Raw genomic sequence first — 22042 nt, 5'->3', positions numbered from 1 at the left:
TACTTTCTGTTCTGATTTCTGGTCCACAGATTATAGTAAGATTTTTGTGTCAGAGGTTGAGAAGCTATATTACTTTCTTATCTGTCTTTTAGCCATCATCGAATAGCTACCTATCATAACACTATCATTTACTAAATATCACCCACGTTTTAAACCTTCAGTCAAATCCTTTGTATGCATTAAAAATAAGTATCAGAGTGCTGTTTTATGAGATAAATGATCTCTTTCATTTAAAATAAAGAAATGAATTCCAAGAAAGTGTGATAAACATTACTTTTATTTGACTAATTCAGGTTCTTTACCTAACCACAACTCTCATGCCATCTCCCAAAAGATACAGACATGGTCTTTGTTGTGATCGTCCTAACATCCGTGATTTTGTAGTGAATGCATGATCAAACGTGGACAAATTAAGTGGGTTCTTTTGTATTTTTAAAAAAATCCTCGTGAGGGAGACTTCTCCATTAGGTAAAGGACCTGAAAATAAGTGAGTACCACGTGAACAATAGTCACATTTCCTAATATGCAGACAAAGATAAAAGCAGGCTCTGACTGTAGGAATGAGAGATGATTACTGAAGAATTCATAATGACGTCCAGTGTTTGGCCTTAGTTGTAACCAAGGTTTCTCACAGCACAGCTGACATTTTGGGCTCAATATTTCCCTGTTGTGGGGGGATGTTCTGAACTGATGTACACCCAGAATATGCCAGTTGTACTCCCTTTCTTACAGGTTTGACATCCAAAACCCTGCAGATATTGTCAAATATCTCTTGATGGGTTGAGGAGAGGCAACATTGCTTCCACGGAGAACCACTGAGTTATAATCAAGTATATAATCCACCATTGTATTCACCAGCCATTCAAGCTGCAAACTGTTTGTTTAACCTAATCTGAGTTTGTTTTTTGTAAATTGCAGCCCTAAGAATTTTGACTGAGATGTGCTTCCAAAAAAATGTATTGTGAGTTTAGCTATGCTTGGGAAATGATTGGTTAAATAAGCAAAATATATTCTTTTATTATATGATTTCTCAGAGCCTCTGGTATGATAGTGTGCTATAGTGATCTTTACCAGTTCTCAAATTTCTTTAATCACTTTTTTAAGAGTTCCAGTGAACATGTCTCATGACTGACATTCTGTAGAACTCAGTGTGGTAATGCAATAGTCTACAGATACAAAAAGCACTCCAAGGTGGGAGATAAAGAATGATTCTGTTCCTTATACAAGGGGACGTAGATAGAATCTCAACCATGTTGAAGCTTAGGAGCCTATTTTTTGGGGGAAGGTTTGTCTGCATTTGGAGAGAAGTGAATATTTATGATGTGCTTTCTGGACATTTTCCCTACAGCCAACGTAAGAGAATTAATGAGAAAAATAAGCTGATCTAGGATGAATTTGGAAAATCTTGTTGCTATGTGGAGAATGGATCATGATGAGGTAAACCAACAAAGAAAGCAACCAGTAGTACTCCACTGAAATAGCTCACAACAGAGGTGGTAAGCGTTTTGACTACATGAATGGCTGTGGAACTGGATGAGAGTGATTTGAGGGATATTAATGTGAAAATTGCATATTGCTCATCTTCCACTCAATATTGTTATTTTTAACACTTTGGCAGGCTATTTTAACTTCAAAGGACACATACTGATGTTTTTTTTTTTTAATACCAATGCGAAGATAGTACTCATAAGTGTGCTTTCCTCGAATCTGGGCTGATTGGAAGAGAAATGTTTTCTAGAAGTCAATTACATTAGCTCCATATCTGCCTCCATTTTGTCCATAAAACATAAAAATATTAACATATCCAATTCTGATATTCCAATATATGAGTTTCAAGTCTGCACTGAGCCTCTATGTAAATTTGAAAGTATCAAGCCAGTTCCTTGCCCCTCCCGAGTGTTAAAATTGTTGGGGTTATACTAGGCATCATTGGATCAGATACTTCCTGGCTCTTGCTGTCCTTGTTGCCTGCAAGCTAGAAGATAAAGGATTTGGCCAACCAGCAAGGGATGGCATAGGGGAGCTTGCAGGGTCTCGCTCATGCCTGGCAGCATTTGAATGCTTGTTGTCATTATACAAGTTATCATCAATCAGCAGGCAGTTTCCTTTAGGACTTCCAGCCAGCAAGGCAAACATTTGTGCTTGTGGCTTCCTCCCTGAGCATGCTAGACCTGGGGCCCATCAGACAAGAGAACTACATACACAATTCCTGCCTGTGCTCTGGACCACTTGACCAGCTGTACCAGGCCAGTGTTGGGATGCTCACCTGCTAGCCCTGTTGGAGTTTGGAGAGAGATGTGCATGTGCAGATTATTCTGTTTGCTCAGCATAAAGGGCTTTGGGTGAAGAAAAAAAAAAAAAAACAAGAGAAACAGGGAAGAGAGTCATGAAGCTGAGGATAAATCTAACAAAACATTTCTTAAAAAAGTAAACCAGATAATGTAGACACAGGAGTGTGCAACCTAAAACAAAATGCAAAAAGAAGACAGATAAAAAGCATTTAGATCCTGGTGGAATGACAGAGCACTTGGCTAGTTCTGTTATAGGGAAAGGAAGGAAGGAAGGAAAGAAGGAAGGAAGGAGAGAGCGAGAGAGAGGGAAAGAAAGAAAGAAAGAAGAAAGAAAGAAAGAAAGAAAGAAAGAAAGAAAGAAAGAAAGAAAGAAAGAAAGAAAGAAAGAAAGAAAAAGGGAGAAAGAAAGGAAGGAAGGAGAAAGCTGAGTTCACAACTGACAAATGAATACTTATTAAGCACAGTTCATGTGCCCAGCCACCTGAGAGATACAAGATGGGAACTTAGGACCAAAGGACCAAGGGCTTTGCAATCATCTTAGGCAGGTAAGACAAATCCACAGGAAATAGGAAGCAGGAACGCTGCTCCTATCAAGAGCTGGGCTTCGCTGTGTGGAACTTGTGGAAGGAAGAGCAAGAATCGGGTTCTTCTAACTCGATTTTTTTTTCTGTGTAAAGCTCGTTACGCTTCTCATCAGATGCAGGTGTACGCCATCCCTAGCTCAAAACAGAGGGATCACATGAAATGTCCCTGGGTTTAGAGCTCTAAAGAACTTCACTGCTCCAGAATCACGCAAGTGTGTCTGTTAAAATGCAGAGCCTGAATGCAGAGCTGGAGCCCCAGGAATCTGCATGTTATGCAAACCTCTCCTGAGTTTTTAGTACAGGCAGCTTAAAGCCTTTACTTGGAGAAACCTTACTTGAAAGGAAACAAAGGGAATTATGACTAACATCACCCTGCAGATTGTCAACCTGAGGCTGCCGTGGAGCTTTCTGTGACTTTGGGATTGCATTTCAGGGATGTGAATTTGTTTGTGTGCATTGCTTTCTTTTTTTAAAAAAATTTTTATTCATTTATTCACATATGCATGCATTGTTTTTGTGCATTACTTTCTTAGGGGAAAAAGTTCATAAATTTCTTTTTACTCTTTGAGGAACCTTCCCACATTCCTCATTCTCACAGTCAATTTCTTTAAAGATACTCCCATATATCTATCTTTCTACATATTTTAAATGAGTAATAAACACTAATTTAATCCCTCTACCTTTAACTTAGGCCTGGGTTGCTCATTCTACTTATTTTCTGTGATCTCCACTTTTGTCACGTTGTCTCCAAAACTTATTACAAGGCACCCCAACAGCACTACACCCTCACCCCACTACACTTTTACCTCTACCATCGGGCTCCATGGTATTCTATCATTGTTCTTTGCTTTTCCTCAGTGGAAATGTGAAGTAGCTAAACTACAGGTGCCATTGCATAAAAATATTTCAATATATTATTTCTAATAATTGAATGAAGGAATGTGTGTTTACCTTAAATAGAGAACTACATAAAAAACTGAGGAAATTCATTCCAATTTTTTCTTACCTGAAGTCACAATTCAAGAACAACTCCCTGTTGAAGACAATCCAGGATAAATTTATTTCAGTCACCCAGCTGAGGTCACATGTCCTCAGATAGGGAACCAGGGTGTTGGCACTTCTAATTTCAATGCTGTATGACCCAGTTTTCCAAGTATCATTTTAAAACAAGGACCTGACATCAAAGATGATACAATTACCAATTAGAGGGAAATGTAACTTGGGGGGATTTGTTTCCACAGTGGTGTGGCTATTGTCATTGTGCAGTGGGTGAAACATCTAAGTGTTAGAGCAGCCTGCTCTGATCATTGTCAGAAGGGGACCTCCCTGGTTTTAGGAATGGCTTCCCTCCATCTCTGCCCCAGACCTGCCAGGCATGCTTTCCCTGCCCCAATCCCTGCCTAGTTTTCCAACAAAACACATTTATTTTCACCTGTAGAAGAAATTTACTTTCCTTCAAACCAAGAGCTGTTTCTGGCCAGGGGCTTTTAGTGGATGAGCAGGAGCTATAAATAACTCCTCACTCCTTCTACTGTAATCTTAGATTTTCAATCACTCAACTATTGCATTTGAAGACTTCAGCTTGGCAGGAGCAGGATTTCAAGCCATGTTTACAGTCACCAAATAATGAGGCTGTTTGTGAGGTTGACAGCATAGACTTTATTGGTACTCCTTCTATTGTATCCCTGAGATTGTGTTCACATTTCCAGAGAGGAAAAAAAGAACACATCTTAGATGTGTTGGGATCCCCACGTGAAAATTCAGCTGTTCTTACTGTTGAGAGACAAATGGCTGTAATTGTTGCTCTGTGTGCCTCCAACTTGTGGTGGTAGAATTCTGGGGATAGCATTATTCTGAGTGAAGGGACAAGTTGAATGGGTCACCTGAGAAAAGTTAGTGGGGGCAGTCAGACTAGAAGATGTCCTCAGCCCAGTAAATGCAAGTCTTGTAACAGTAAGAACCAACAGTCATTTAACTGGAGAAAATCGTTAGTAATTGACCTTTTGAATCTATATATTTGTTCATTTTTAATTTGCTCATTTATTTGAAGTAGGGTTGGCTTAAATACTTTAAACTGTTCACTTGATTCTTTTGTCCAAAAGAATCTTGTTTAGTTTTGTTGTTTGTTGATGTTATTGTTTATTAACTAACAGGTGACAGGGAGATTTTCTCTCTGGGTTAAGGTTCTGAGTACCTGTTCATCTCAGATTAGTGTTATTTCATTCATTCACTTTAAAATACAAAACATATTTATTGACTACCTGTTTTTCTGTGAGGCCTCTTCAAGATATTGTGGTTACAGATAGGAAGGGGAGGATCATGGCCTTGCCGCTAGCCTCCAAGATCACAGATTTTGGACAAACAAGGCAGAGAAAAAACGTGTAAAGTTTCATTGCAATTGCTAGGAAGAATGTAAGTTAGGATGTACAGTAAGATCTGGATGGGGGGAAACTTTAGACTAAGGAGTCATTAAAGATTTGTCTTAGAAGAGCTGATATCTGAAAGGTAAGGAGAGAGTCTTATGATGACTTCAAGGATGATGTTTAAACTCTGAGGAAATCCCAGGAAATTCAGTGTATAAGATGGTTGTGAATTTGCGAAACTCAAGGAAGAGTAAGAGAACCAGTGCAGTTGGAGAGAATGATGTAGACAGTTAATGGCATAGGAGAAGGCTGAGATGTAGGAGCTGGTTTGCACAGATGGGACTTACAAGCAAAATCAATGAAGGGTTTTAAGTTACATGCCTAAATTTAAATTAGCCTAAGATTCTCTGGTGGTTCTGTAGAAAAGGACTATAGAAAAATAAGGCAGGAAAGAGAAGAATCACGGAGAACACAATAGTAGCTTTCCATGCTAGACTTGATGGTGGTTTGAACTAGAGTGGTAGCCGTGCAAACAGAATGACGTCAGTATATCCAGAATAGAGTCCCAAGAACTTGATAGTGGATTTGATGTGGGAATGAGAGGAAATAATCAAAGCCAATCTTAGATTTCCAAGTTTCCAGATTTGTTAAACCCATGTGTTATAAATTCACCTTTTCCTTGGTCAACATTTCTAGGATGTCCTTCAGCATATCTTAAGGGATGATTTGAAGGATAATATTTACTCCACACATGTACAACTCATTGCTGTGAAGCAATGGATATCTGATGCATGTAGAGTTGTCAAACATTGTATAAACAATATAGATGGATGTAGGGATGAGAAAAATATATTCTACATTATCACAATGGTGATACTACTTCTGTGTCCATGCACTTGTGATTCTAAGGTCCTCTTCACTTCTCCTATGACATGGTTTCATGAATATTAAGAAGAGCTCCATGAAGTACAGATGTGCAGAACAAAAATATGGAAGTTAGTTAGTGTATATTCGGCTGCATATTTGATATCCAGAATAACAGTGGCTTAAACAAGAAGTTATTCCTCTCACATGCATTCATGTAGCAGAAAGCCCTCAAAAGATGGTATGGCTCTCCATGCCAGAGAACTAGGATCCCTTTACCTTCTTGTTCCATCATTCATAGGGTTTTACTCTCAAGCATATAGTCCACAATGATGCATATGCTAATTCATAGAAAGAGAACATTTTTCTCTTTGAAGACATGACCACACATTGCCTTGACTCATACCCTGGGGATCAGTACTTAGTTACTAAGCTAAGCCTAATTGCAAGTTAGATTAGGGGTTGCTTTAATCAGATTTCTGTGGCTGCAACAAAATACATGTGGTAATTAACTTATAAAGACAAAGGTTTATTTTGGCTCGTGACTTTGGAAGTTTCTATTATTGTTGAGGGGCTTTCTTTGCTTTGGGTCTGTGGGGAAGTAGCTCATTGTGGCAAGGGTACCTGGGGGAGTAAAACTGCTCACCTCTTTACAAACAGAGCAAAAAGAGGGGAAAGGATGGTACTGAAGTTCCACAATCCTCTTTAAAGGCACATACCCAGTGATCTAAAGATCTCCTCATAGGCCACATCTCTTAAAGATTCCATCACCTCTTCCCAATTTTGTCACTCTGGGGACTAAGCCATTAACACATGGACCTTTGGGGGATAATCAAGAGTTAAGCTAGAAAACGGATGTTTTGTTGAAGTGTTCCCCAAAAGGTTCGTGGGCTTGGTCCCCATTTGGTGGAGATAATGGGAAGAAACTGGATCATGAAAGAACCAACTTCATTAATAGGTTTATCCATTGATAAGTTCATAGCTAAATGAACTATTAGAAGGTGGGGCCTGGCTGAGGAAGGAGGTCGCCAGAGGTATGCCTTTGAACATCGTGTTATGTGTCTCCATAATGGAGCCAGTTGACCATGGGCTGAAACCTTTGAAACTGTGGGCCAAAATACCTCTTTCTTCCTTTAAGTTGTTTTTTCCTCAGGTATTTTGTCACAGTGCTAAAAAGAAACTAATGCAGAAAAATTGGCATTGGAAGTATAGTCAGTGCTGTGACTATTCTTGACTATGTGGTTAAAAATCTTGTACTGGCTAGTGGGAGGAATTTGCAAAAGTTTGAAAAAACAGACCAGATAAGTTTGAGAATCCTATAAATTGAGCTTAATGAGTGATTCTGGTGGCAGCTCAGAAGACCAAAATGCTGATAGGAATGTAGATAGTAAAGATAATGCTAATGAGAGTTCATATGGAAATGAGAACTCCATTGGGAATCAGACTAAAGGACATTCCTATTATATTCTGGTAAAGAACTTGTCTGCAATTTGCTGATGGCTTCAGACTTTGTGAGAAGCTGATTAATGCAATGGAGGAAATTTTAAGGATACCTAGCATTTAGGATGTGGCTTGAGTATTGCTGGCTGCTTTCAGCCAGATTTATAGTGAAAATTGGAAGCAAAAAGCAGAGAAGGATTTGAAAAACTTGTAATGTGCCCAAAAAAGAAGAGTGTATAAAGCTGGGGCCAAGAAAAGTGTGATTGCTGAAGAGATTAGCACCACTAAAATGAAGCCATGTACTTTGCACCAGTAAAACGGAAAGATGACTTGAGGGTACCTCAGGAATGAACTGGACTCACCCGTCATGCTCTGTGGTATAGAGGTATAAACTCATCTTTGAGACTTTGTTTTGCAAAGAGAGTTATGGAGCACATTTCTCTCACAGGGCCACCTAGAGAGTTGTTTCCCCAGTATTTATTTCACCATCCTTACAACAATAGCACATATACTAAAATTAGAATAACACAGAGGAAATTAGCATGGCTCCTGTACAAGAATAACATGAAAATTTGTGAAGCTTTGCATGTTTTTATGTGTGAAGCTGTAAGAATGAAGGGAAATTTGAAATGGAGACTCCAGGAAGGTAAAGATGTTGTGAACATGAAATATCTTCCAAGAGATGCCACAGTTCATGAGTGGAACTAGCCTAAGAGAAAGGCCATATGGGTGGCAAGGCCAGAGGGGTGAGGCTGCTCCACTCCTTTGGAGCTTACATAAATGCCACCATGTGAGTTTCACATGTCAGATGTGAGTTTCTCCTACTGGGTTCACTCTTGCTTTGGTCCCATTCATCCTTTCTGTATTCACATTCCTCCCTTTTAGAATGTCTTAGAAGCATGTGACTTGCTTTTTGATTTCATAATGTCTCACAGATAAGAGCTGCTTTAAGTCTCAGGAAATTTTGGAATTGAACTCTGAGCAATGATGGAACTATTAAGACTTTGGAGATTCTTAGAGCTGAACTAAATTTATTTTCATAGTGAAATAGACTTGAGTCTTTGAAGGCAAAGGGGTAGAATGTTATGAATTGAGTCTGAAATGTCTTCTAAAGGCTTATGTGGTAAAAACTTAGTTGCCAGGAAATGAGATCCTGAAAAAGTGATTATATCATGAGGGCTCTGACTACATTCATGCATTAATCCACTGATGGATTCAAAATTTCATGATGTTATTGGGAGGGGATGGAGACTAGGAGGTGGTTCCTGGTTAGAGGAAGTAGGTCAATGGGGGCATGCCCTTGAAAGGTGTATCTTGTCCTTGACCCTTTCCATTCTTTCTGTTTCCCAGCTGCCATGAGATAAGCAGCCTTTTGTGTCATATTTTCCTGATACTATGATATTCTACCTCACCCTAGATCCATTACAGTGGAACAACCAACCATAGACTAAAACCTCTGGAACTGTGAGCAAAATAAATCTGTCTCCTTTAAGATGATTTGCTGTAAAACTGACTTTCTCAGATACTTTGTCACAGTGATGAAAACTGACTAAGCCAAGGGATTTTGTTTATTTTTTTCCCCCTCTTTCAATCTTTTGCTGAGAAAGAGAAAGAGAAAGAGAGAAGAGAGAGAGAGAGAGAGAGAGACAAATGTATTCCCTAGAAGGAATCAAATGTATGATTACAGAGTTTGAGCAGGAATAAATTGTTGTATATTAGACAGAGGGAAATGTTCCCTTTTGGGGGACAGAATTATTCCTGACCACTCTTTGTTTCTATATGTAGTATTTCTTTCTTGCTATTAGAACATAGTGCATATGTACAAGATTCTTATCTGTATCTTCACCTGGTTAGGAAGTCTGTATTCATAATATATGATCAAGATATTTCTTATTAAAGAAGTTGATGGATGGATGGATAAAAATTGAACATTATTCAGTTTATGAAGGTATAGAATGTGAGTAGGCTATAAGTGTTTAAAGTATTCTTTTTCTTTCTCTTTCTTCCTTTCTTTCTTTCATTCTTTCTTTTCTTTCTCTCCCTCCCTTCTTCCCTCCTTCCCTTCCTTTCCATCTTTTTGTCTTCTTGTTCTTGTTCTCCTTCTTATTTTTATTCTTTCTCTTCTGTACAAATTGATCCTATCTTCCCTTCACTTACCCTAACAAATCAGACTGGACATAGGAAGCAGAAGTGGATAGAGACTTTTGTGTAGAATATCTCAGAGAGAAGAAAAGTTGTGTTACCCTAAGGAAAACAAGGATGTTACATATTGGGTACTTAATACTAAGGGAGCAAAAAGAAGTTGAAGGTGAGAAAGGGACTCCATTGTCTCATACACAGAGATAAGAAATCTCCTCCCTCATAAGCTGGGACTATCTCCACTTGAACTATGGATCAGAAGACATTTTATTTTTCTTGGTTACAGGGAATCTCTCCATTCAATAACCCAACTTTTGTTTTCCTTTTTCTGAGTTTGAGTGTCATGGGGCTTGAGAAATTCTCCCATATGAGTAAAAATCAGCATTTGCAGCCTCAGATGGGTTCCAAAGTTCTCCACCTCAGGTACCACACACTGCAGAAGGCAGAGACTCCTCCAGAAGGAAAGCCATCTAAAGACAGAGGAAATTCAGAAGTCACAGCTTATGATGGAATACTTTCAAGTAAAAATTTTTGCCTAAAAAGTTTCCACAGAAGAGAAACTTCACAGTAAGACATCTTTGGGAAGACATAGCTATCCCTTCATTTGTCTGCTGTTGCTGAGCATAGAGCCTACACCACAGTTTCAGGAGCTTGAGACAAGACCCAGTCAACAGCTGTGGATCATCCCAAGCTGCATTCTCTCCACATTTTTTCAGCGTCTGTCTTGCCTTCTTTCTTGGGGGATGCAGTCAACATAAAGAACATCTAAGTGTCCTAGAAACACATGTGTCAGATCCCTGTCATTTTTCAGCGGTGGACAGGTAGAGATGGCCTTCCCCACCACCCCAGAGTTGTAAGCCTTATTCCAAGTACTCAGACTCAAGAATCATCATGGTCTTCTTGTTAGTTATGGACATTGTTTAACACTTTACTCTCCTCTTGCCACAGTATGTTGTTAATGGGAACCCTCCACCTCTCCCTTCTCCTTGGTGACACACACATTATCACATAGTGACCATGATGGCTTCTCTGAGAGCCATGACATTTTATGCAAAGTTCCTAAGGCACCAGTTGCTTGTGTTGTTGTCATAGGCAACTGTACACAGTCAACTTGATCATAAAATGGGCTTTGGGCTACAGACCCCTCTAAATCCTTCTTGTCATTCTTTGAATACTTGCTTTTATTTTCTCTCTACTAGACACCAGACTAGACATCACTGGACTAAGCATACCCATATTTCTAAGGAGTATGTGGTCTCTTGGGCAGAAAGGAATGCAGAATTAGGCATTTCTAGTGAATAATCAAGTAGGTATTAGAGGGAAATCACAATCCTACCAGATCTGATAACAATATTCTTCAACTCCTGTGTCTGAGTAGCTTTGTCTAGATCACAATACAAATATAATTGAGTTAGTGCAAAGGAAAAGGAGCTAGTATTCACCAGGCATCTTTGTGCCAGACTTCAACTACACTAAAAAAACACATTTGTGAGCAGGAAAAGCTGTTTGCTTTATTTTTCTAGCCCTGGAAAAGGTACACCAATGACCTCCTTCAAGCATGTGCATGAAAGGACCTCCTTCAGACTTAACTTCTTTCCACCTCCTCACACTGGCTAATCTAAATGGCCAGGGGTCTCCTCTCTTCTACCCACCCTGATGGTTTTCTACAGGAGCAGTTTCCCTAAAACACACCTTAAATCCTAAATGGCAAACTGTTCGAGCTTTGAATTGGAAATGACTTTGCCAGCTCTCTTGTAAAATCTCAAGAACAGCTAACAGATGAATGACCTAAGAGAGTGCAGCGAGAGGCCCACTGCTGTATGACTAGTGTGCAATACAGTTACGTCCTAGCACAATGCTCGCTTCAAGTTTTATTTTAATGGGCATGGGCTCCTCCTCCTACTTTTTTTTTTTTTTTTGGTAATTGTTAGTTGATGATTCTCTGTGTCTACAGATTCAAGTAGTGAATTGCAGCTATTAGGGAAAATTGCTCCCCTACCTGCCTTTGCTTTCCCACACTGTTGAGCTGTAGGGAATGTTAACACACTGGCTTTCTCCTTCCTCCTCCCTTTCAGACAGGACACGGACTCCCTACTTGTGTAATTCTTTATCATTATTATTGCAATCATAAGTAATAATAAGCTGGTGTTGTAGAGTGCCTTTCTTAACAGCTTGAAGTAGTTCCCTTTGAAATTAAGTCAATTACTCTCCTAAGTTAGTATTATTACTTTTTATTGAAAAGATATCCTAATGTTGGGGCAGGTAGAGGAGATGATGGAGCTAACGGAAGATGCATAAATAGGTTTCTTGAATTTTAAAAATTACATTATTTACAATAAAATCCAGTCTTCCCTCTGCATTGCCATACCATGACCAAGTTTCTGTTTCAATCAGGTTCTATTCATTTCTTTACACATCACTTTTCAAGAATTGTTAAAATGAAATGTAAGTATGGAAATAAGTATCTTTATCTTGGTCCAATTGTACCTATTTTCTTGCCACTTTCAAGTAAGTGGGGATTATCTGTTTTATACTTAATAGTCTCAATTTCAGAAATGATTTTGTGTGATAATGCTTCTCTGGCTTCATTCTCTATCTACAGTGATTATTTATACTTATTTTTTTGCAGGGTTTGAGGATCCAACAGAGATCTTATTATGAACATCTTCAACTTTATCCTAGTCTTTACTATTAATAATTTTCCTTATTGTTCATGGTCACTATGACTTTATCATTCTACAATTTGACCCTAGTCAATCTCAATATTTGTAATCTTCACATATTCAATAGTCTTTTCTAATCAAATTAGACTACATATTTATGTTTGGTACTCTTTGGTCCTTGTGTTTTCATATAATTTGCTTCATTTTTAACCTTACTAAAATATTCTCTGTCACCATACAATTAACTTGTGTATTCAATCACATTTCTCCCCTTTTCCTTAATTCTCTCTAGACAGTCAACATTTTGAATCACCATATTACTTGTTTATAAATTAAGCTCTTCTTAATATGGACTACTTTTATATTTATGGTTGTGTACATGTCCAAACTACAGTGATTGCACTGCAAGAATAGGAAAACAGCCTTGGTCACTTGTGTCTGGCCCATCATGAAGATCATGAGGATTGGATGGGTTAAAGTCTATGCTGATTGTGGGATAAATGACTTTAAGGATTTAAAGAAGGAAGGTCTCATGATTAAATGCTGGCCATAAATGTGTTGGTTGAACAGGAAAGTGTATGGCATTGTGGAGAGAGAAAGCTGAGCGTTAGTGCCCCAATTACTGTTTCTGAGGCTGGTCTTCTCTGTATAGAAAGCTCATCCCGTGTTGGCTTCATGGTGGCTGTATTCCAGTCCAGAGTTAGAGTCACAAATATCCCATTAGTTTCAAGTCCATGCTGAGGCACACCAATTAAACCCTTATGAGAGCTTCTGAAACAATGAGAAGAGGGATATGTTTTATAAAACAGAGTTTATTCCTTTGCAACTCAGTCACAGAGTCCTGCCTCCTTAAGGATACTCTCTGCTACCATTTGAGGATACTCAATGTCTAGATCTATCTAGCAGGGCAAAACCACAAGGTAAAGTGGTTTGCTTTTCAAGTTCCACTGTCTACTCACAAGACCTGAATTTCTACTTGTAAGTTTTTTCCTCTACAGAGATGGAAACTCCTACTCACAGGTGTTTCCAAGCCTTATATGCTTCAGAAACAGCAAGCTCTAGGGTGGGTGAGTGGAGTGGCACAAATAGTAGAGTGTCTGCCTAGTAAGCATGAGGACCTGAGTTCAAACCCCAGTACAAGAAGAGAGAGAGAGAGAGAGAGAGAGAGAGAGAGAGAAGAAGAAGAAGAAGAAGAAGAAGCTAAAGGAATAGATGATGGAGATTTTATACTCTCCTCCATTCCTCCCAGTATTTACTCTTAATTTGGACCTGTCCTTTTACTTCTGAAAAACCTCATCTCCTATCATTGCCTTTGGCCTATTCATATAATTTTGGTTCTCTCTTCAACCAGGTACTTAAGTATTGTAAAAATATCTCCATCACCCTTTCTCTTACCTCTCCTAAATAGTTCTCGGGATCTACCCTCTTGAGGAGAAGGAAACATTCTTCTCAGATGAGCAATGTAAAGATTCAGGAATAAAACAGTGAATACCATGGTCCACAAAGAATGTCCTCTAACTCCCAGTTACTGTTTTTTTCTATCACAGATAAACCATGTTGATTTTTCTTTCTAATCCCTGATATTACATTTTCAGCTATTCATACCCTCTGCATCTAGGGTGTCGAGAGGTTTGCTATAACCCAAGACCAGAAGAGAAGGGGTTATCAAATTGATGAACCCAGTCTGCAAGGCACAAAAGAGATCACTCAGTGACATGAGGCAAGATGGAAACAGAAATGCAAGGAAATGAGGAAGAGTTGAAATAAGCAAATGGAGAAGCTATGACATGTACAGAAGAAAGAAAAGGGACAGAGTAATCATTTTGAACTTGGCAACCGTCAAAGGTTCTAATGCTGAGTCCTTCCTAGAAGAAAAGCTACTAGCCTTACTAGACATAGGTCTGTATTCTTGCCACTTTCTTCTGTTTCTAGAACTATTATTTTATTACCATTTCTAGCATATGGGCATCTTCTGAAAATTGCTCCTTCAGCATAAAGCTATATGGATGCTGAATGATTCAGCTCTGAATGAATAAATAAATAAGTCATAAAAATAAATAAAATAGGAAATAAATATCACATGTGCATTTATATCCATACAATACACAAGCAGGTATTGTTTGTAGAAAATTTATTCCAAAGATTATTTGGTTTTCAAGATTTTCAAATTTCATTTATTGAAAACAAAACCTATGTTTTCCTAAATTAATATATTTCCTTAATTTTAAGCAGAAGTGCATAATATTTTGTATCATTCTTCTAAATTTGAGGGCATCCAAAAGTGAAAAAGTAGATATTTATGTAGGAACATCAAAACCAATAAAAGGAATTTAAATTATTTAGTTTTCAAAAATGAATAGACATTGTCATAGCAGTCAAATCTAGCTATAGGAAATAAAATGCTTCTCTTATATAAAAACAGGTTTTATACTTTTCAACCATAAAGTGTTAGACCCAAAATATTTTAAAGCAAAATGAGACATCACATCCAGTTACTGTTTCCTGTTCTTAAGAAGCAGAACATGAGAAAGACACATCAAAACTATGTCTTTCTCTCATGTTTATTTATATATGCACATTTTTGCACACACCATCCTTCTACCCTACCCATTCCCCCACTTCCCCAACCAATAGCTCTGAATCACTTTTCAATATGCATCCAAATGCACCCTGAAAACTCTTGTTTTTCCCTCTATGTAGCTGTTCATTTGGTCAGAAATACACTTTTCCCTTTGCACCATCAGTCCCTTCACTTAGTTCAAAATTATCAAAATTTGGTAATATACATGTTCCTTCAAAACAAATAAAAAGCCAAAAATCTCTTAGACTTCCATAATTAACATGAATGATTTCCTTTTCCAGTATGTGGAAGCATGAAGACTTTGTGTATTTTTAGCTTGTAAACAACTTGATAATCAAATAAACTTACTAAATGTACAGAAATCAAAAATGTGAAGCCAATATAATTTAAATTAAGAGCATTAATTTAATGAGGTGCTGCTATGAAATGTTATATAACAAACAACCCTCAAATCTCAGTGGTTTACGACAACATATACTTATTTTTCTTTCATGTTTTTGTGAGTTTACTATGGTAAGCAGAATTTAAGTGGGTTTTTGTTTTATGTCTACTATACCTACTATATATGCTCCTTATCATAGAATCAGTGGCTACAATGATCAGGGAGCAAGAGAACATTAAATAGAAGTAGTAAGAAAAATTTCTCTATAACTGACAGGCTATCATTTGTGCCCCAAAACCTTTGTTCAAAGCAAATCCTTTGGTCCATGCAGGGAAATGAACTCTTCCTACAGGGAAGCCACCCCCAGGGCAAAAAGGGAAGTGGTCTTGGCTTATGAAAACAGGAGTGCTGCCGTCCATGATCCACTTGCTGAATGTATAACTCTACTTGAAACTATGCCATAACATATTTTCTGCTTCATATCCGATAACTTCGTGTTTGTAATGTCTGCATCCTATGATAGAGGCATTATGATAAATCCTTCCAAAGTAATAGAGAATCTACTTCTACAATGCTCCATGAAGTCATTCAATCTCACTTGAGATAATGCATTATCATCTAGGCTCCCTTCTAGCTCCTTAGTTGTGAGAGATTAGTAAATTTCCTCCATAAATGACAATAACAACATACTACCACTAAAATCCCTTAATAAGAGTTCATTAAAAGCTCATTCCTGTATATTACACATGAATATAGGTATGTATCATGGAATGTTATCCAGCCATAAGGAAAGTGAAAGTATATATCATTTGCAGGTCAATGGATGGAAGTGAAGATCATCATGTTAAGTGAAGAAAGATACATTCAGAAAGACAGTCACATCTTTTCTCTGATATGTGGAAGATAGATCCAAATACAAGCAAGATCATATATACATATATGTACAGAACATATTATCAATACTGGGACCGTTTGAGGAGACCGACGCAGAGGGAAAGGAGAAGAGAATGATAGAGAGTGAATAATACTGAAATACATTGTATCTGTATAGGAGCAAGGAACACACTGAAAGTTGATGACTAATATGGGGTCGGGGGGAAAAAGGTGAGGAAGAGTAATAGAGGGGCTTAAACTAATTAAAGTATATTATATTCACATCTAAAATACCAAGGCGAAACCCCTCTGAATCATGAACATACATTTAAACAATGAAGGACAGGAATGTAAAACAGGTTATGTTAGGGCAGGGTTCTGGTAGAGGGGTAGGGTAAATGAAGAGGGCAAAGGAGCATGAAAATGGTCAATGTACTTCCTGTACATGCAAATATGGAAGGCTGAAACCTGTCCCTTTAAGAAGGAAGGAAGGGAGTCGGGGAGAAGAATAGTGGAGATGACCTTCACTGGGGTATATTGTACACATATATGGAAAAGTCACACCAAAATCCCTTGTACAACCATTATATACTAATAAAAAGGTAAAAAGAAACCAAACTCATACATATACATATATGTATATATATATATACATACTACACACATAAATACACACACACACACACACACACACACATATATGTATATGGTGGGAGATGTATTTTAAAAGATTTAAGAATATGTTACCATGCAGCCAGATGCCAGTGTCTGACACCTGTAATCCTAGTCAGGAGACAGAGAGCAGGAGGATTTCTGTTTAAGGTCAGCCCAGGCAAAAACATCCTTTGCAAAAGTACCCAACACAAGAAAGGGTTTGCAGAGTGGTTCAAGTGGTAGAGTGCCTGAGTTAAAACCCCAGTACCACCCCCAAAAAGAAATATGCCACCCTAAATATACTCTTCTGCATATTGACTATTTTAAGTTAAGAGCACATTAAAAAAAAAACAGGTATTAGATTACCTCTGACATTCAGTCTGTTTCTCTAAAACAGGAGATAAAGTTGCTGCATGAAATATGTCTTCCCTATTCCTAAAAGGAAATAGAAGTCTAATCAAGAAACAAGGTTGAAGCTGCGGAGTATACATGAAAACCAACTGTCCCAACTCTCACCTTCCTGGTCACTCCTCTGTTCAATTTGACCACCCTGGCCCCTGCACTTCTGTACTTCTATTTGACCTCATTTTCACAGTTTACTACTCTTAGTATAATTCAGTATAAAACTGTTTGACTCTATCATCTTTGGGTCTTCATTTCCTTACACCATGCCATGTAAAACTTGTGTCAATAAATGTTTTTTTTCTCTTGTTGATCTTTCATGTCAATTTCATTCCTGGGTTCATAAAAAAATCTAAGAGGAAAGAAGTAAACTTTTTGTTTTCTCTTTGTCTTTCATACATACATGTGTTCTACTCAGAATCTTTTCTGATGCTGACCTGTTACTATTTTGAGCACTTTGACAAACATGCATGCAAGCTGTGAGATGTGACTTAGGTTGCATTAGACCTCATTAAGCCGCGAAGCATTCTTTGGATGATTACAGCCGTACCTGTTGAAATCCTGATGTCAAATAATGTATGCATTTGTGGAATTTGCTAAATGTCTACCTTTTAATTTTATTACTAATCTTTGATTTTTACTTTTCTCTCCCAGAAGATTTTCATCTTGAAATTTGTATCTTTTGGAAAATTAAGAACAACCAAATTACAGAACAGGTTTTCCTTATATGAAATTCAAGAATGACAGAAAATTACAGAGGAAACAAAGCTGCATAAGTGTATCAGTGTTACAACCATGGTTAGAGGGTGTGAACAATGGATGTGATTCAATAATGGGTAAGGGAAAACCGTGAAACCAAAGACAGTTTCTAATGCTCTCTTAATAATAAAAAAATAATTCAGTGAATGCAATAAACCCCCTATTACACACATCAAGAAATAAAACCTCTATTTTATTAACATAAAATGGCTCCTTGGCACCTCTATAATATTTAACAAAGACTTCAAGAGTAACTATTACAGTGTCACTGAACTATTAGCATAGTCAGGGAACTCAGACAATTTAAGCCATAAGGGAAGTATATGGAGCCCTGACATGGGATGTTCTGGGCATTGTAGTTTTGGGTTTTTTTTTTTTTCTTGCAAAGGAAGAAGCACATATAGTTTAAGATTTTGAAGAAATATATTCCTTTAGTGTAAGAAGTCCAAACAGTAGTAACAGGAAATGACATTTAAAAAATCACTAGGTGCGTAAGGAAGTTAAGGCAAATTGCCAAATTCAATGACTTGCAGTCACACAAGAGTCAACCCCAGTGCTTCCGGTCAGGAAACCATCTAAAAGTCCCTACTTCATCCAGTCACAGAGAAATTCAAGCTTGGGATATCTGCTATGTGTGGTCTCTAGGTATAGAGTTCTCTGTACCTATCTGGCAAAAGGAGAAAACAAGGGAAAGACGGAGGGCATTACCAAGCAGGTGCGGGAGTGGTACGTATCAGGTGTGGGCGGAGAGCGGCCAGAAATGTGGACTATCTGTGTGCCTGTGAGCAAATCTAAATGTTCCTGGTGAAAAACTGGCCAGTCTCCATAGCCCGAATGAGTCCAGTCACTTGCAGGGCTATCTCATCTTACATCCAGTAGAAGGATTCTGCTGTAAACCATACGTACATCCATTGAGAGGGAAGAAAAGGAGAATCCATGGCAAGTACTTTGTGTAGGGTCAAGCATGAAGAAGCAGGATGGAGATGACATCCAGCCAACAAAATAATAAGACCTGCGTATGGCAATTAAACATATCAGAAAACGTTTATCTTTCCTAGTTAGAGAAATAAAACTGAAAAAAATAATTAGATTTCATTTCTAACTAACAAATAATTTTTAAGAATTCCTCAGAATGGCTGCAGTTTTGTATATCCTGATGCTACATAATGACAGTTGATTGGAAAACCATTTTATATATGTATCCTTTACTTAAAACTATGTGTATATTAAATCTATGACTCTTCTTCCAAGGTACAAACTATATACTATTATATGTGTAATAGTTAAGTATACATGTGAAAAATTAGGAACAAATATATCAAATAATGAAATATTTGAAATAGTAGACTGTTTATATCTTCATACAATATAGAAAAGAATATTACTGAACATTAATATTATGTTAAAATAATTTTAATGGCTTTTGGAAATATTCACATATGATAGTCAGTATAAAAAAGCTAGAAAATATTAAATGTAATATAATCTAAACTTGAAAAATAGAAACCACATCATTAGGTACAGAAAATGTCTGGAATGACATAAGCCATGAGTCACAGCTAGAGATTGTACTTTAAGTCTTCATGGAACTTAAAATTTTAGAACATTTTCAGACCATATATGCCCTCCCAGAAAATCTGATGAACTTTCCTTGGAGAAATCCTTATTTCATGCAGAAATTTTGAAGAACAGTATCTACATGCATTTGTGGGTATTTTTATGTGTGTATAATATGGTTTAGTCATTTCCCCAACACATTCATGGTGCTGATTCGCTCAGTTTATTTATTCATTCCTTCAATAAGTTTGTGATACCTACTACACATCCAACCCTACTTTGGATAATTTCAAGAGACCAAATTTCAGTATGTTTTGACCTTGTATCTAGAACAATAGATTCCAACAATTTTTCATTTTATCACATTTTATCTTAAAATGTGAAAAGTAAGAAGAAAGTTATATATTATTGAGGAGATACATACAGGTGTATGATCAATTTTGTATGCTAAAATACTTTGTTACCATTTTTAATCATTCAAAAGAATAAGAAAGACATAGTAGGTGTCAATCTAACAGTCACAGGATCTGTGTGCTGAAAACTATCAAATTCTAGTGAAAGAAGTTAATAAATGGAAGACTCCACATAATAAAGATGTAGATTCTTCCCAAATTGATCTATAGGTTTAACAGAATTACTATCACAATCTTGGGAGGATTCCTCACAGGTAGATAAATCAATTCCAAGATCTGTGTTGAAAGAGAAAGGAATTAGAATAGCAAATCTTGAAAAAGAAGAATAAAGTTACAGGAATTACAATACCTGAATTTTAAGACTTACTGTATGGATATGCTATGGTATGGAATAGGGAACTGAGGAGTAGTTCCCAGGTGGTTTATGGAAAAAGTGTAGTTTTTGACAAAGGTACTGGAACAATTCTGAGGAGGAAGGATAGTCTTTCCAATAAGTGATACCTGCATAATTGGATATTTAAAGGCATGAAAGAGGAAGCCTTTAACCTATACATAAAATATTGACTCAATGGCTTAGAGATCTATTTATAAAAAATAAAACAATCAAATTTTTACAGGAAAACATGGAGGAGATTTTCATGATCTAGGACTAAGCAAAGAGTTCTTAAATAAGACACCAATATTGTGATTCACAAAAGGGAAAATTAATAAATTGGAACTCATTAAAATTTAAAACTTCTTCCATACAAGCACTCTGTTAAGTAAAGCCACAGACTAGTAGAAAATATTTTAAAATCACATACCTAACACATAACTTATATTCATTATATACAAAGAACTTTCTAAAGAGTAAGAAAATAATAAGAGAATGAGCAACAGATATGAACAGACACTTCACCTAAGGTAATGTGTGTAGGTAGCAAGCATGCACACAAAAACTTAGCACCATTAGTTATTAAGATGCAAGTTAGATATCATTAGACAACCTTCCTTCCTTCCTTCCTTCCTTCCCTCCCTCCTTCCATCCTTCCTTCCTTCCTTCCCTCCCTCCTTCCTCCCCTCCCTCCCTCCTCTCTCTCTCTCTCTCTCTCTTTCTCTCTTTTGGTAGAGATAGAACTCAGGCCTTGTGCATGCTAAATGTTGCTCTAACACAGTGATACACCCACAGCCCTATTTCAATGATATTTTAAAAAATAGTGAAAAGAGGCCCTTTTTATTTTTTTTCACTTTCCTTTTCTTTTAAAATATTTATTTTTTAAAAAAAACAGAGATGCTAATTATACAATTATGGATATAAGAAAATGTGACATTTCTGGAATCTAATCAGAAACGATCCCATTTTCTCTGGTACCTCTGCACAGTTTAGAAAGTATGCTAACCTCTAACATCCTCCAATCATGCACAGCCTCTAATTAGCTAATTGGGAGTATCATGAACATTTTAAAGTAATTGAAGGTGTAGATACTCTGCTGTTACTGTACTGCATTTTAAAATATATTTCCACTGGGATTTATATTAAAGGAAAAAAACCCAATTACAGATAGGCAGAGCTTAGGGGAATTGTGCTACCTTTCTGATTAGTAATCAATCTAAAATTACTACAGCTCTAGGTAAGACAGAGCAAATACATCTTAACAAAGTGGAGAAGCAGATGGATAAAGGAAACCAAAGGTGAGGACAGAGGCTCTAGTGGTTTCAGGCTGAATGTTTCTGAGCTACCCTTAAGTAAGAACAAACAGGAGGAATGTCTGGCACTGACTGCAACCAGGACTACACAGCTCTTCACCTTGGCCACCCACCTCTGTCTGGTTCATCTGTTATTCCACACCATTTATGTTCAAGATGGATTTCCAAATTCAGAAACACTGCCGTCATTCCCACCCACATTTGTTATCATGAGATTGTCTAGAGGATCCTAACAGCTGTGGAGCCAGTGGCAAAATTTAAGAAACTCAGATACACAACAACTTGCATTTATGGAATACACAAACTGAGTATAAATGCTGGAGAAAGCATAACCACAGAGACTCGTCAAGGAAGTGTCCTCAAAAATGTGGCCCATACATCAGAGATTCTT

At 37.3% G+C, this 22042-nt stretch overlaps 1 long non-coding RNA gene and 1 other non-coding gene across 6 annotated transcripts in view; both read left to right on the top strand.

Moving 5' to 3' along the window:
• LOC141423433 (uncharacterized) overlaps positions 1-17515 on the top strand; it is a 79528-nt gene extending 62013 nt beyond the window's left edge. For 2 of the 5 annotated variants that reach the window (XR_012448316.1, XR_012448319.1), the window contains exons 4-6: positions 1349-1437; positions 13940-14243; positions 17232-17515. This is a non-coding gene — a long non-coding RNA (uncharacterized lncRNA). Of the gene's footprint in view, positions 1-1348; positions 1497-13939; positions 14244-17231 lie in introns of all 5 variants that reach the window. The other 3 variants (XR_012448317.1, XR_012448320.1, XR_012448318.1) reach the window with 3 other exon arrangements.
• LOC141423630 (U6 spliceosomal RNA) lies at positions 8030-8136 on the top strand. Its single transcript, XR_012448472.1, has one exon. It is a non-coding gene; the product is annotated as a U6 spliceosomal RNA (small nuclear RNA).
• Positions 17516-22042: the final 4527 nt, after the last annotated feature.

This window comes from Castor canadensis, chromosome 5 (assembly GCF_047511655.1).
Source record: "Castor canadensis chromosome 5, mCasCan1.hap1v2, whole genome shotgun sequence".
NCBI classification, from domain to species: Eukaryota; Metazoa; Chordata; class Mammalia; order Rodentia; family Castoridae; genus Castor; species Castor canadensis.
The sequence above is the reverse complement of the archived record's forward strand: the minus strand, read 5'-3'. Positions and strand labels throughout refer to the sequence as shown.